General features: G+C 44.0%; 1 pseudogene; it reads right to left on the reverse strand.

The window, feature by feature from the left end:
* Positions 1–2609: 2609 nt before the first annotated feature.
* LOC148021127 (protein phosphatase EYA pseudogene) lies at positions 2610–3331 on the reverse strand (annotated as a pseudogene).
* Positions 3332–11284: the final 7953 nt, after the last annotated feature.

Consider the following 11284-nt stretch of genomic DNA (forward strand, 5'->3'; position numbering starts at 1 on the left):
TCGGACAAGCAGCATACATATCTCCAGAAGTATTATTGGCGGCTCTCATGCGCCAGCCATGCTCTGCATCCATAGGCCACTTGCCACTCTCATAAACACCTCGAGCAATAAGATTAATCTCAGAACCATGATCAACTAAAGCAATCAAGGGAATTTGTTTCTCTCCAATCCTTACCACTGTCTCAGTGGTTGCTCTAGCCCAATGACTTCGTGAAAAATGGCTGCGAGAAATGAGAATAGGGGTCTCATCATCTTCATACTGCATAGGCTGCACTATTTTCTCCAATTGCGGATCAACAGAAGCATTCTCAACCGTCACTACATCATCATGCTCTTTCCCAAGAGCTCCATGCCACAATCCCTGTAAAGCAGGTCCTTCCATCACATGACGTTTCCTCCGCAAAAGATCCTGCATCTGATCCTGTATTTCTCTTCTAGCAATCCCAAGAGCCTCTCCAACAGTAAAAGTGACTTCACTATTCAAAATTCTTTCATGAAAAATCTTACTCATATCCGTTTGCATATCAAGGTCTGACAAGAGCTTGAATCCTGGCTCTTTTCTTGATTGCTTCTTTTCCTTCTGCTTGTCTCCCATTGGTTGATCGGAACCTGTTTGAGTTGGAGAATTTGGCATAGGTGGAGCTGTAACAGGTGGTGAAACAAAGTCACCCCCTCTAGTCTTTTTGGAGGAGCTAGGACCCTCCTCATCTCTTCTTCTCTTTTCTTCAACCATGGCATCTAAACCCTGCGTTTTAGCAATATAAGCAAAAATAGAATACCTGTCAACAGGAGAATCCCATCCTGTTTCTCCTCGGATGCTAGAGCCCACACAAGTCATAGTAGAAGTTTGAACTTTCCCTCTTCTCGCTATCTCCAAGGCGGAAGACCATAAGGCAGAGTCTCCATCAGATTTCTGCTCAAGCTGGACTCCAAAAGCTGAAGCATCTCCTCTAACACTCACATAAGCTGATCGCGCAGCCATATCATCAACAAGCTTCTTCATACCTCCCTTACCAAAGTTCGTGTCAAGAGGAGCGCCAGTCTCTGTCAGCCATATCTTCCCATCTTGTCCCCAGAACACTACATTCTTCCTACGTGCTTCCTGAAAAGCATCACAATCTCTGCAGTGTTGGTGCTCTGTGCTATCACACCAAATACATCGTCGCCCTTTTCTTTGACCAGCTGGAAAAGCAGTCACTGGAGCAGGTGCTACAGCAGGTACTGACATAAGTTGCTCCTTTAACTTACCAACTTCAGCTTTAACTGCTTCAATCGTCAAATCCGCCAAGCCTTTAATAACATCATCTACAGATAAGGGCACTGGAGCAGCAGGAACTGGTGGATTCATAACAGGAGGAGTAGGCTTAGGCAAAGAAGTAGCAGGGGTAGAAGAAGAGGTCTCCAAGGATTTTTCAGGAACTAATCCGGTATTTCGATGCAATCTGACTCTCCTGCGCTGCTTCTTGACAAGAGCATTCACAGCATCAATAACATGTCTCCACTCAGTCTTTAAACCTGAATCAGTAGCTTGATCTTCCAAAAGATCATCCAACTTTTCCTGCAAATCAGCATCTGCAGCTTGCAAAAATAACTCCACTTTCTGCATCTCCAAAGCTTGCTGTTCAGTCCCATCCAATTGATCATAACGGCTTTCAAATTCTCGCAGAAGAGCGGTAACAGAAAGTCCCTTATTAGGCATAGAAACCCATGCTAAAAAATTCCTGCGATTCATAAGACCTGTATCCTCCAAGAAATATTCATCTTTTAATGCCTTTTTAAATTCAGCCCAACCTGCATGTGCCTCTTGAATTTCTGCAATTCGCCCTTCAAGAGCGCGCACCACGATCAGCAAGAAGTAGCGGCTCCAAACATCTTGGGAAACTCCAAAAAACTTCATCTTTTCTTCATATAAATGCAGATAAGTTGACACTTGCTGGCCATTAAACTGCTTCATCTCCTGTTGGACAGCTTTCAAAGCATCCATGGCATCACTGTCACGTTTTGCATGAACTTGCTGCTGCATATACATGGTAAATGACTGAAACAGGTTCTTCATGACATTATCATCTGTCATCTCTTCTTGCGAGTCTCCCATCTTGCTGATGACGCAGCACTTCACGTCGGGTTCACCAGAAATGTCAAAGAGATCGCGCAAGGGCTGCAGAACACGGGGTTCAAGGTACAGCAAGAAATGAGGCTAACAAGAAGAACTCAAATGTTGGATGTCATCAAAAGCAAAGAACTATATTGCCTATTCCGATCTCCTCCTCGATTACTCAACGGCCAACACCTAGAATCCTTGGCACTAACACAATATTCAGTGTCTTTGAAAGCCAATAGTTGCTATTTCAGATATTGGTCTTTCCCATAATTTCCATGTAAGCTTCCTATACACAATCATAATTCCTGAAACATGTATTTCAATTGCCTGTACCTCAAAACTCCTAAATAGAGTCAATCTATTAAGCTTTGTTCAGAAGTTAAGCGTTCTCTCACAAACATACACCCCATTATACATTATTTTGATTCAAGTTTGCTTTGAGTTGCTCATGACCTGATGTGACAAGATACAGCAAAAAGCCTCACAGTTCATATAAGCAGAAGTACAGAACCAAAAGCTGTTGAGCAACTTATACAATAAAAGGAAAGGAGAGTTGAGTGGGAAGAGCGCAGCTTTATATGACATCCAGAAATTGCAATGCAACCTGCAAACTCCAAAGTTGCTGGTTTAGAATCTTCAGTTGAATCAGGCCTTGTCATCATGGTATTCCCATGAGGTAACCAGAACATTCACAGAAGAGGTCGCACTGCATATGCTAGCATTCTCCTGAATCAGTAAATCGCCTCCATGGGATGGTTCTAGACATTGCTGCAAAATTCTCCTCCCTGATGTGAGCCATCCATCAGTGTAGGCATCGGTCAATTCTTAAAGTTCATGCCACTCCTGTAACTGTTTTGCACCAAGTAAAGAGTCTAGACCATTGCTGTAAAGGTAGGAGATATGGCGATGCCGGTAAGCAAGCTTTCTATTGTTAGCTTCATCGCGAATTTCATTCAAGCCGTCAGAGGCAAAGTCATAATTTGAGATATCCAATCCATCATCATACTTTCTCCAAGACTCTAGTGTGGGTTCATTGTAGTCCTCAATCTGTTCGTAGAAGAAATGATCATCACACACTTGAATGATCAGTTTTTCTCAGCGCCTGCCCAGTTTGATGCCATAGCGCGAGTCCTTGAGCCCCTTGAACTGCTCTGCATACTTCCCATTCGATAGAGTCTGAAAGATAATCAGAGTCTCATCCAGATCTCAGACATAGACTCTGGAGACCATTGGAGCTGTGTTCAAGCCACGATCCGAAGCATGAAGCAGCTGATTTTCATCCCATGTGTATTATATCAGATTGATCCACAGACTTCGTTTATTGTCACAAAGCTCCGTTTGCCGGACATGGATGGTTACCTTCTGGAATAATATCGCTGTTCTTGAGCTTTGACATGAGTCAGATCAGCAGCTTAAACGGCATGATCCCCTCTGTCGTGCCTCAACTAACCGTGTTCTTTTTCTCAGATTTCTCGTCGTCTTATCCTCAGCGGAAACAATCAGAATGCCGTTGGCATCGGTATTGTAGCAGACAGTGAGCACACCACGAAGAGCAGGGACTATCGATTAGAGTGCCGTCTTTGCTGTGTGTGGTGCCTCTGATCAATGCCATCTCTCACAGAACCAGCAGCTCCTTTCGTCAATTTCCATCCCAAAATTCCCGTCAGAGAAGTCCCTCCTTCAGCGAGGTGCAGCTCTCATCTTCCAAACATGCCATGCCTTCTGAATCGTCGATTCCAACACGAAAGATGTGAGTATCCCGACTGTCGATGGAGGCAATGGCATGAAGGTGGAGTGCATAAATTGATCATTCTCTCCTTGATACTCTCTAACCTCTGCTCCCGTCCTCCCCCACAGTGATGCGCTCTACTCCTTCGCTCTTATCCTCCGCAGAGTCATCCCGAATGCCCTCCTTTTCCAAGAATAACAACCCATTTCAAAAATAGCTCTCCCATTTCGAGCACGGGGAGGTCCTGGATTCAATGAACTTTTTCCCCCCCCTTTCGCCATTCAAATCCTTCTTTAAGAAAGATGAGATTTCTTCCATAAACATGGGTAGCAAACCTTGATTCATTGTTGTTTTCACACGTGTATGTTTCAGCAAACAAATGTTTGAATAAACTGAAGTATGTTATTCATAACACTCTTGTCCCCTTGATCTCTTTCTTTTGAAGTCCCAAATTGTAATGTGTGCTTTAAAATCTTTATTGATAAGAAATCTTTGGATGTTTCCATATGTATCCATTCCTCCTTCGATGCATAGCGACCAACCATATGAACGGCCTCGTTTGGACAGTATATCATAGTCTCAACAAAATCAGGGACCTTATCACTAGAGTCCTGATTACCATCTGGTTCAGTGAAGGACTCATTCTAAGCTTGCCCCAAGTCTCGGATGCTCCCACGAACAGGACGGTCTACAAAGGGTAGGATAGGTTTTCCTTCCTATTACAAGCATCGAATATGCAATACATTTAAGGGAATATATACATACATTGAATGTAGTTTATTAAAATGCGCCACACAAACAATGAATCACACGCAGAAATTAACACAAATGCACAACAAAAATGGAGGTGTTCACGGCTCAGATGCGCAGCATCACGACAGCGTATGGACAGGTCCAGCAATCTCCACTTCGTCCACAAGATGCACAAGAAGGTGAACTTATATCGTGAGCATGCTAGTGGGCATGTATTTCTCAAAGAGACAGACCATCTCAACTGCTCCCCGCCTTGCGGATTCAATAGAGGACGTCTTAATCTCTTTCTGTGAGATCCATTGCACCAAAGTCGACAACTTGTAAATGGCCCCGCGAATTTCTGGAGTAAGGCATCCCGCGATCGCGATCGGTAGGACAAACTGCCACAAATGAGAAAGAATTATGAATAATGGTCACTTTTCAAATTTCAAAATGTCCATGCTAATTAAAATCCATTCTATTCACAAACCTGACATATCTTATGCCAATCATGGGATTTTGGCCCAGACATTTGGTCATCTTTAGAAAATGCGGACCTCAGAGAACGCATCATACCCGTCGGAGTGCGGATAGACTTGATTACTTGCTTCACAATGCGCTCTTCTTTGGTAGACAAAACCCAGGGAGCGCGAGGAAGCTGCACTCCCCTTCAGCACTCGATTGCGGCTAAAGCGCCTCCATCTTACCTACCTCCTTTAAATCCATTCATGACCCTATAGTGTCTCTCTTTCCTGTGATGTGGTCCCATAGCAAGCTGCCCACATTTTTGAAAATATACATGGGATCCAACAAGTGGTTGACCTGTAAGTGGGTCCAATATGGCAACTCGTAGAAAACTGAGAACTGTCGCATTCCATTTGGATGTGATTCCGGGTTTACCATTTTCAGCTCATACCAGCTTGCAGCGTTCATACGTGCTGGAGGTCGTCCAAGAAAACCTTCCCTGAGTTCATGATCCTCCGGCAAGAAAGCGGCGTGTCCTTGATATACTATCTTCTTCATGGTTCGTGACCTTCAGGAGTCTAACTGTGGCCCACACAATGGATATGCATGATAACCTGAGGTAACCAGACCTGTAAGGCGATCCACGACCTAGTGAATACTTGATTGAATGAAATAAAATATAGATATTACCAGCGAGAATAAAGGTCTGCTCACCTGAGCACTCTCCCAATCCTGGAGAGTCATGCATTGTCCACATGAGAATGGCTCGAATGTTGGCTGACCGTCAACCATCGCGCCTGCTCATATCTTGCACCGTGACCCCCTCCTCCCACAAAATCTTAAGCTCATCGACTAATGGATGAAGATACACGTCCATATTTTTTACTTTGTAGCAGTCCGGGACGAGCAAGCTAAGGATGAGATGTCCTTTCTTCGTAGAAAGCCATGAAGGGATGTTGTAGTTGACAAGCACTATAGGCCACACACTGTAAGAAGTCAAGCACAGGCCGAATGGGTTCACACCATGCATGGCGAGACCAAGCCGAAGATTCCTTGGCTCTCGCGCAAAGCCTGGGAAGGTAGAGTCAATGTGACTCCATGCGCGCGAATCCGCTGATATTCGTTTAACTCCATCCGTGGACCTATTCTGCACATGCCACGTTGTCAAGCTTGCCATGGCAGACGTGCGAAACCTGTAGTTTATGCGGGGGATGAGCGGAAAGTGTCTCAGAACTTTTTGAGGGATGGTTTGCCCTTGCAAGTCCTGTCGATACCTGTGAGTACCACACTTTGGACATGTCTCCATAGTCTCGTATTCATCTCGAAACAATATGTAGTCATTGATACATGCATGGATGTTATTGTAGGCCATGCCAAGCTTCTGTAAAACATGTCGTGCATCATCACGAGACTCAAGCATGGTATTTGTAGGTGGCAATATATGATATTTCAATAACCTGAAAAAAATCATAAAACACCTTGAAAAAACACAAATGTTTGCAATAATACTGTTTAAAAAAAAATCAATGAAGCCTGTGTGCAAGGTACCTGAATAACTCACTCACACTCGTATCGCTCCAACCGTATTTTGCTTGCACACTTAAGAGTGCAAGAAATGTCTTCAACCGAGATACTCGGCACCCATCATATAATGGTATGGATGCTTCCTCTCTAAGCGGGTCAGATGTCTCAACATCCATGGGAATCAATGCATCGATCATTGCCTCCATCTCAGGCTCCAAGATTGTAGGCAGGTCGGAAAGGTTGTCTGTCTCCTCTGGCATTGACGGTATAGATGGGCCTTGCGAGTGGTCGATTGGCTCCTGCAATCCATCCATCGCACGTCCACGAACTCTTCTAATTGGCCGCAAAGGGTGCACTCCCCCTTGGGTCGAGACATCACCCCCTGGATAGGAAATTTGCCAACAAGACCCAATCTTATTGTGTATGGTTTACAATTAGCTTGAGAGTACAATGCATGATTAATATTAACTTCAAATTACCGTTTGCTGAAAATTCGCAATCGCCTGATCAATTATCTCAGATTGAAACTCGCCAAATCATCGTACGTGTTCTATAGACAATCGACGTTTTCGTCTAATTGCCAACTTGCATTGAGAGCAAGGACATGGGACACGCTGATTAAGATACGTCTCGTGGTCTTGAACAATAAGACCTTTTTCATTTTCCATCTTATCTACATTACAGCAAATGAGGCTTAAATGGATAGCTTTATGGAGATGTATGTCAAGTTGCAAGTTGACCATAAATCTTGCATTGTATATAGTAGTTGAGAGATTTTCCGATGTTATATCTCGACCTTGTATCATGCTCAAGGATTTGTTTATCCCGGTAGATAATTATTTGTTATATCTCGGCTTTGAGTATAAGTAATCCATTTTAAAATTAATGCGCGCCATTTATGAAATTTAATAACTATAGTAATAAAATTTATTTCAATCTATTCTACTCATAGTCATAAGACCTGAGAGAAATTATCCTATACTCAATTTAAGGGTTTCTTCTTCTATAACAATACTTTTGGATTCATTTTGATGAAGTACCTTAATGACCATTAGCTAGGGTATCATTTTCTTTTAGTCCTTCCGTTGACTAGTTGGCATGATTTCTAATTTGGCATGCCTATAAAGTTAATACAAAAACAATGAATTATGCATATCACAATTAGATCCCCTACTTGGACATTATGAAGGAATTGACCATTTTTAAGCCATCTTAAAGAGTTACCAATGTACGTGACCCATGGCAAAGCACATTGCATACTATTATCAATAAGTCTATTATCTTAAATTTCCTTCCCCTCCCTCTCCCTCTCTTTCTCTCCCTCTCTCTCCCTCTCCCTCTCTTTCTCTCTTTCTCTCACCCTCACCCTCTCCCTCTCGTTCTCTTTCTCTTCCTCTCTCATTTCCTTCCCCTCCCTCTCCCTCTCCCTCTTTTTCTCTTTTTCTCCCTCTCCCTCTCTATCTCTCTTTCTCTCTCATTTCCTAAACAAGCAAAAAATAAAGTGATTTAAACATCCTCCAAGCAAAAGGGAGAGGGAGAGATACAATGCACTCTCCCTCTCTTTCTCTTTCTATCCCTCTCTCATTTCCTTCCCCTCCCTCTCCCTCTCGCTCTCTTTCTCTCTCATTTCCTCTCCTAAACAAGCAAAAAATAAAGTGATTTAAACATTAAACAAGCAAAAGGGAGAGGGAGAGAGAGAATGCACTCTCCCTCCTTCTCCCTCTCTTTCTCTTTCTCTCCCTTTCTCATTTCCTCCCCCTTCCTCTCCCTCTCCCTCTCTTTCTCTTTCTCTTTCTCTTTCTCTCCCTCTCCCTCTCCCTCTCCCTCTCTTTCTCTCTTACTCTCTCATTTCCTTCCCCTCCCTCTCCCTCTCTCCTAAACAAGCAAAAAAGAAAGTGATTCAAACAACAAACAACCAAACCCGTCGTGAGAGAGTGAATGCACACACTCTCTCTCACCCTCACCCTCTCCCTCTCGTTCTCTTTCTCTCCCTCTCTCATTTCCTTCCCCTCCCTCATTTCCTTCCCCTCCCTCTCCCTCTCCCTCTCCCTCTCTTTTTCTCCCTCTCCCTCTCTATCTCTCTTTCTCTCTCATTTCCTAAACAAGCAAAAAATAAAGTGATTTAAACATCCTCCAAGAAAAAGGGAGAGGGAGAGATACAATGCACTCTCCCTCTCTTTCTCTTTCTATCCCTCTCTCATTTCCTTTCCCTCCCTCTCCCTCTCGCTCTCTTTCTCTCTCATTTCCTCTCCTAAACAAGCAAAAAATAAAGTGATTTAAACATTAAACAAGCAAAAGGGAGAGGGAGAGAGAGAATGCACTCTCCCTCCTTCTCCCTCTCTTTCTCTTTCTCTCTCTCTCTCATTTCCTCCCTCTCCCCCTCCCTCTCCCTCTCCCTCTCTTTCTCTTTCTCTTTCTCTTTCTCTTTCTCTTTCTCTTTCTCTCCCTCTCCCTCTCCCTCTCCCTCTCCCTCTCCCTCTCCCTCTCTTTCTCTCTTACTCTCTCGTTTCCTCTCCTAAACAAGCAAAAAAGAAAATGATTTAAACATTAAACAAGCAAAAGGGAGAGAGAGAGAGAGAATGCACTCTCCCTCTCTTTCTCTTTCTCTCCCTCTCCCTCTCCCTCTCTTTCTCTCTTACTCTCTCGTTTCCTCTCCTAAACAAGCAAAAAAGAAAATGATTTAAACATTAAACAAGCAAAAGGGAGAGAGAGAGAGAGAATGCACTCTCCCTCTCTTTCTCTCCCTCTCCCTCTCCCTCTCCCTCTCCCTCTCCCTCTCTTTCTCTTTCTCTCCCTCTCTCTCCCTCTCCCTCTCCTTCTCTTTCATTTCCTCTCCTAAACAAGCAAAAGAGAACGATTTAAACCTTCAACAAGCAAAAGAAAGAGAGAGGGAGACTCACCAATGAGATATGGCGAGCGTGGGGCGGCTTCTCTTTGCAATGAGGGCTCCTCCTCTCCTTCGCGAACAACGGCAGTGGCGACAGCGGCGGCAGCAAGTTTTCTTCCTCTTCTTCTCTCACAAAGCCTTCGCTCTCTCCCTCGCTCTCGCTCTCAAAAGTCGAAGCAAAAGAAATGAAAACGGCGCTCGGGTTTCGGCCGCGTTTTTTTTCTTGCGGCGTCACTATTGGCGTCGCTATTTGCGTCGCAAATGTGACGCAAATAGCGACGCCAATAGAGACGCCGATATCCGCCGTCGCTAATCGACGTCGCTAATTGCCCAATTCCTTGTAGTGAATATCGTATATTGAAATGATGCAAATGGCATAAAGAAACCATAGTTGAAATCCAAGAGAGCACAAGGCAAAATAAGTGGCTCTTGATGAAGCCACACTCATACATGAGAACTCACCATCATGCTTAGGTGGACATAAATACATACCTTCATACCATGTAGGAGGTCAAAGCTCCTCAACATAGGAGAGTACAAATGATGTGCCAAAGTTAAAATATATGCCATCAAGCCAAGTGTCCCACTTTTATACCAAACCAAATCCCCTAGGTTTTAGTGTAAATGGAAAGCCTAAAAACTTGCTACATTACAAGCCATCTCAACCCAAAATAAGTTCTTTCCTCAAAACTTAAAATGTAACACAAGATACAATGAAGCTCATGGTGATGGAAACCCATGTTACCTCATTGTATACTCTTCTTCTCCTCTTTAATATCACAAGCCAAATCACATATGAATCCATTTTTCATCATTTTGAAATGAATTAAACGCTAAAATAAATGTGATCGGAGAGCTTGGGTGCCTTACCAAACATCAAATTTCTACATCTATGGCTGTGTGTGTGTGTGTGTGTGCGCGTGTGCATGTGCGTGTGTGTGTGCATGTGCATGTGCGTGTGCGTGTGCGTGCGTGCATGTGCGTGTGCATGTGTGCGTGTGTGTGCGTGTGTGTGTGTGTGTGTGTGATATGCCTTATCAAACTTTGAAATTCTATATCCATGGCTGAGAGAAAGAAAGAAAGAAAGAAAGTTATATTAACATCTTCTAAAGACCAAAACTGGCCTATGAGACAAACTGTGATACAACTGATGAGGTCCAACTATCCAAAATAAAAGTGCTGAATGAAAAGCTAAAAACTGGAAACTGAAAATACGGTGCTGTGAGTGTGATAAGTGTCGTGTATGTGTATGTGCTTATGTAGCTCTGGTACTCCAGATAATGGCTACAAAAGGGGAACAAATGTCGGCTGTGATAGGGGAACAACTGTCGGCTGTGATAAAGTGGTGCGATGTGTATATGTAACAGATGCAGGGAGATATACTATCCTGGGATGTAGTAGCAGTCGTCGAAGTCGCTAATAGCAGGTGATCCCTCCTGGATGCAAGATGTGGTACATCGGCGGTGGAGAAAGAGCAAACTGGAGATCTGAGATCCAATGTGTCGAGTGTCGTCGGATCTCAGTCTGCTATCGATGTAGATCAAGAATCCTCCAGATCTCCTGTCGGTGTGGCTGTGGGGTCCGAAACCCATGGTTCCTCGTGCGGCATCGGGTACGCTGGTCCTCAGCCTGCTGTAGTGTGAGCCCGGAGGTCTGGCTGGAGGCTGGTACAGTAGCTCTCACTCTATCTGTCTGAAAGAACTGTGTAATAGTTGTCTGGGTGGGCCTCTCTCTGACTGGGACCCGCTGTGTGCTCTGCTCTCTGATGTGCCATGCCTCTCCCAGAAAACGGCCAAATGATCTCTGATCCATATCAGTCATACATCCCTGAAGTGAGCTGCTCAAT

The sequence above is a fragment of the Lygodium microphyllum genome, chromosome 18, assembly GCF_053477565.2.
Source record: "Lygodium microphyllum isolate KBCC chromosome 18, Lygodium_microphyllum_v1.1.10, whole genome shotgun sequence".
Classification (NCBI taxonomy): Eukaryota; Viridiplantae; Streptophyta; class Polypodiopsida; order Schizaeales; family Lygodiaceae; genus Lygodium; species Lygodium microphyllum.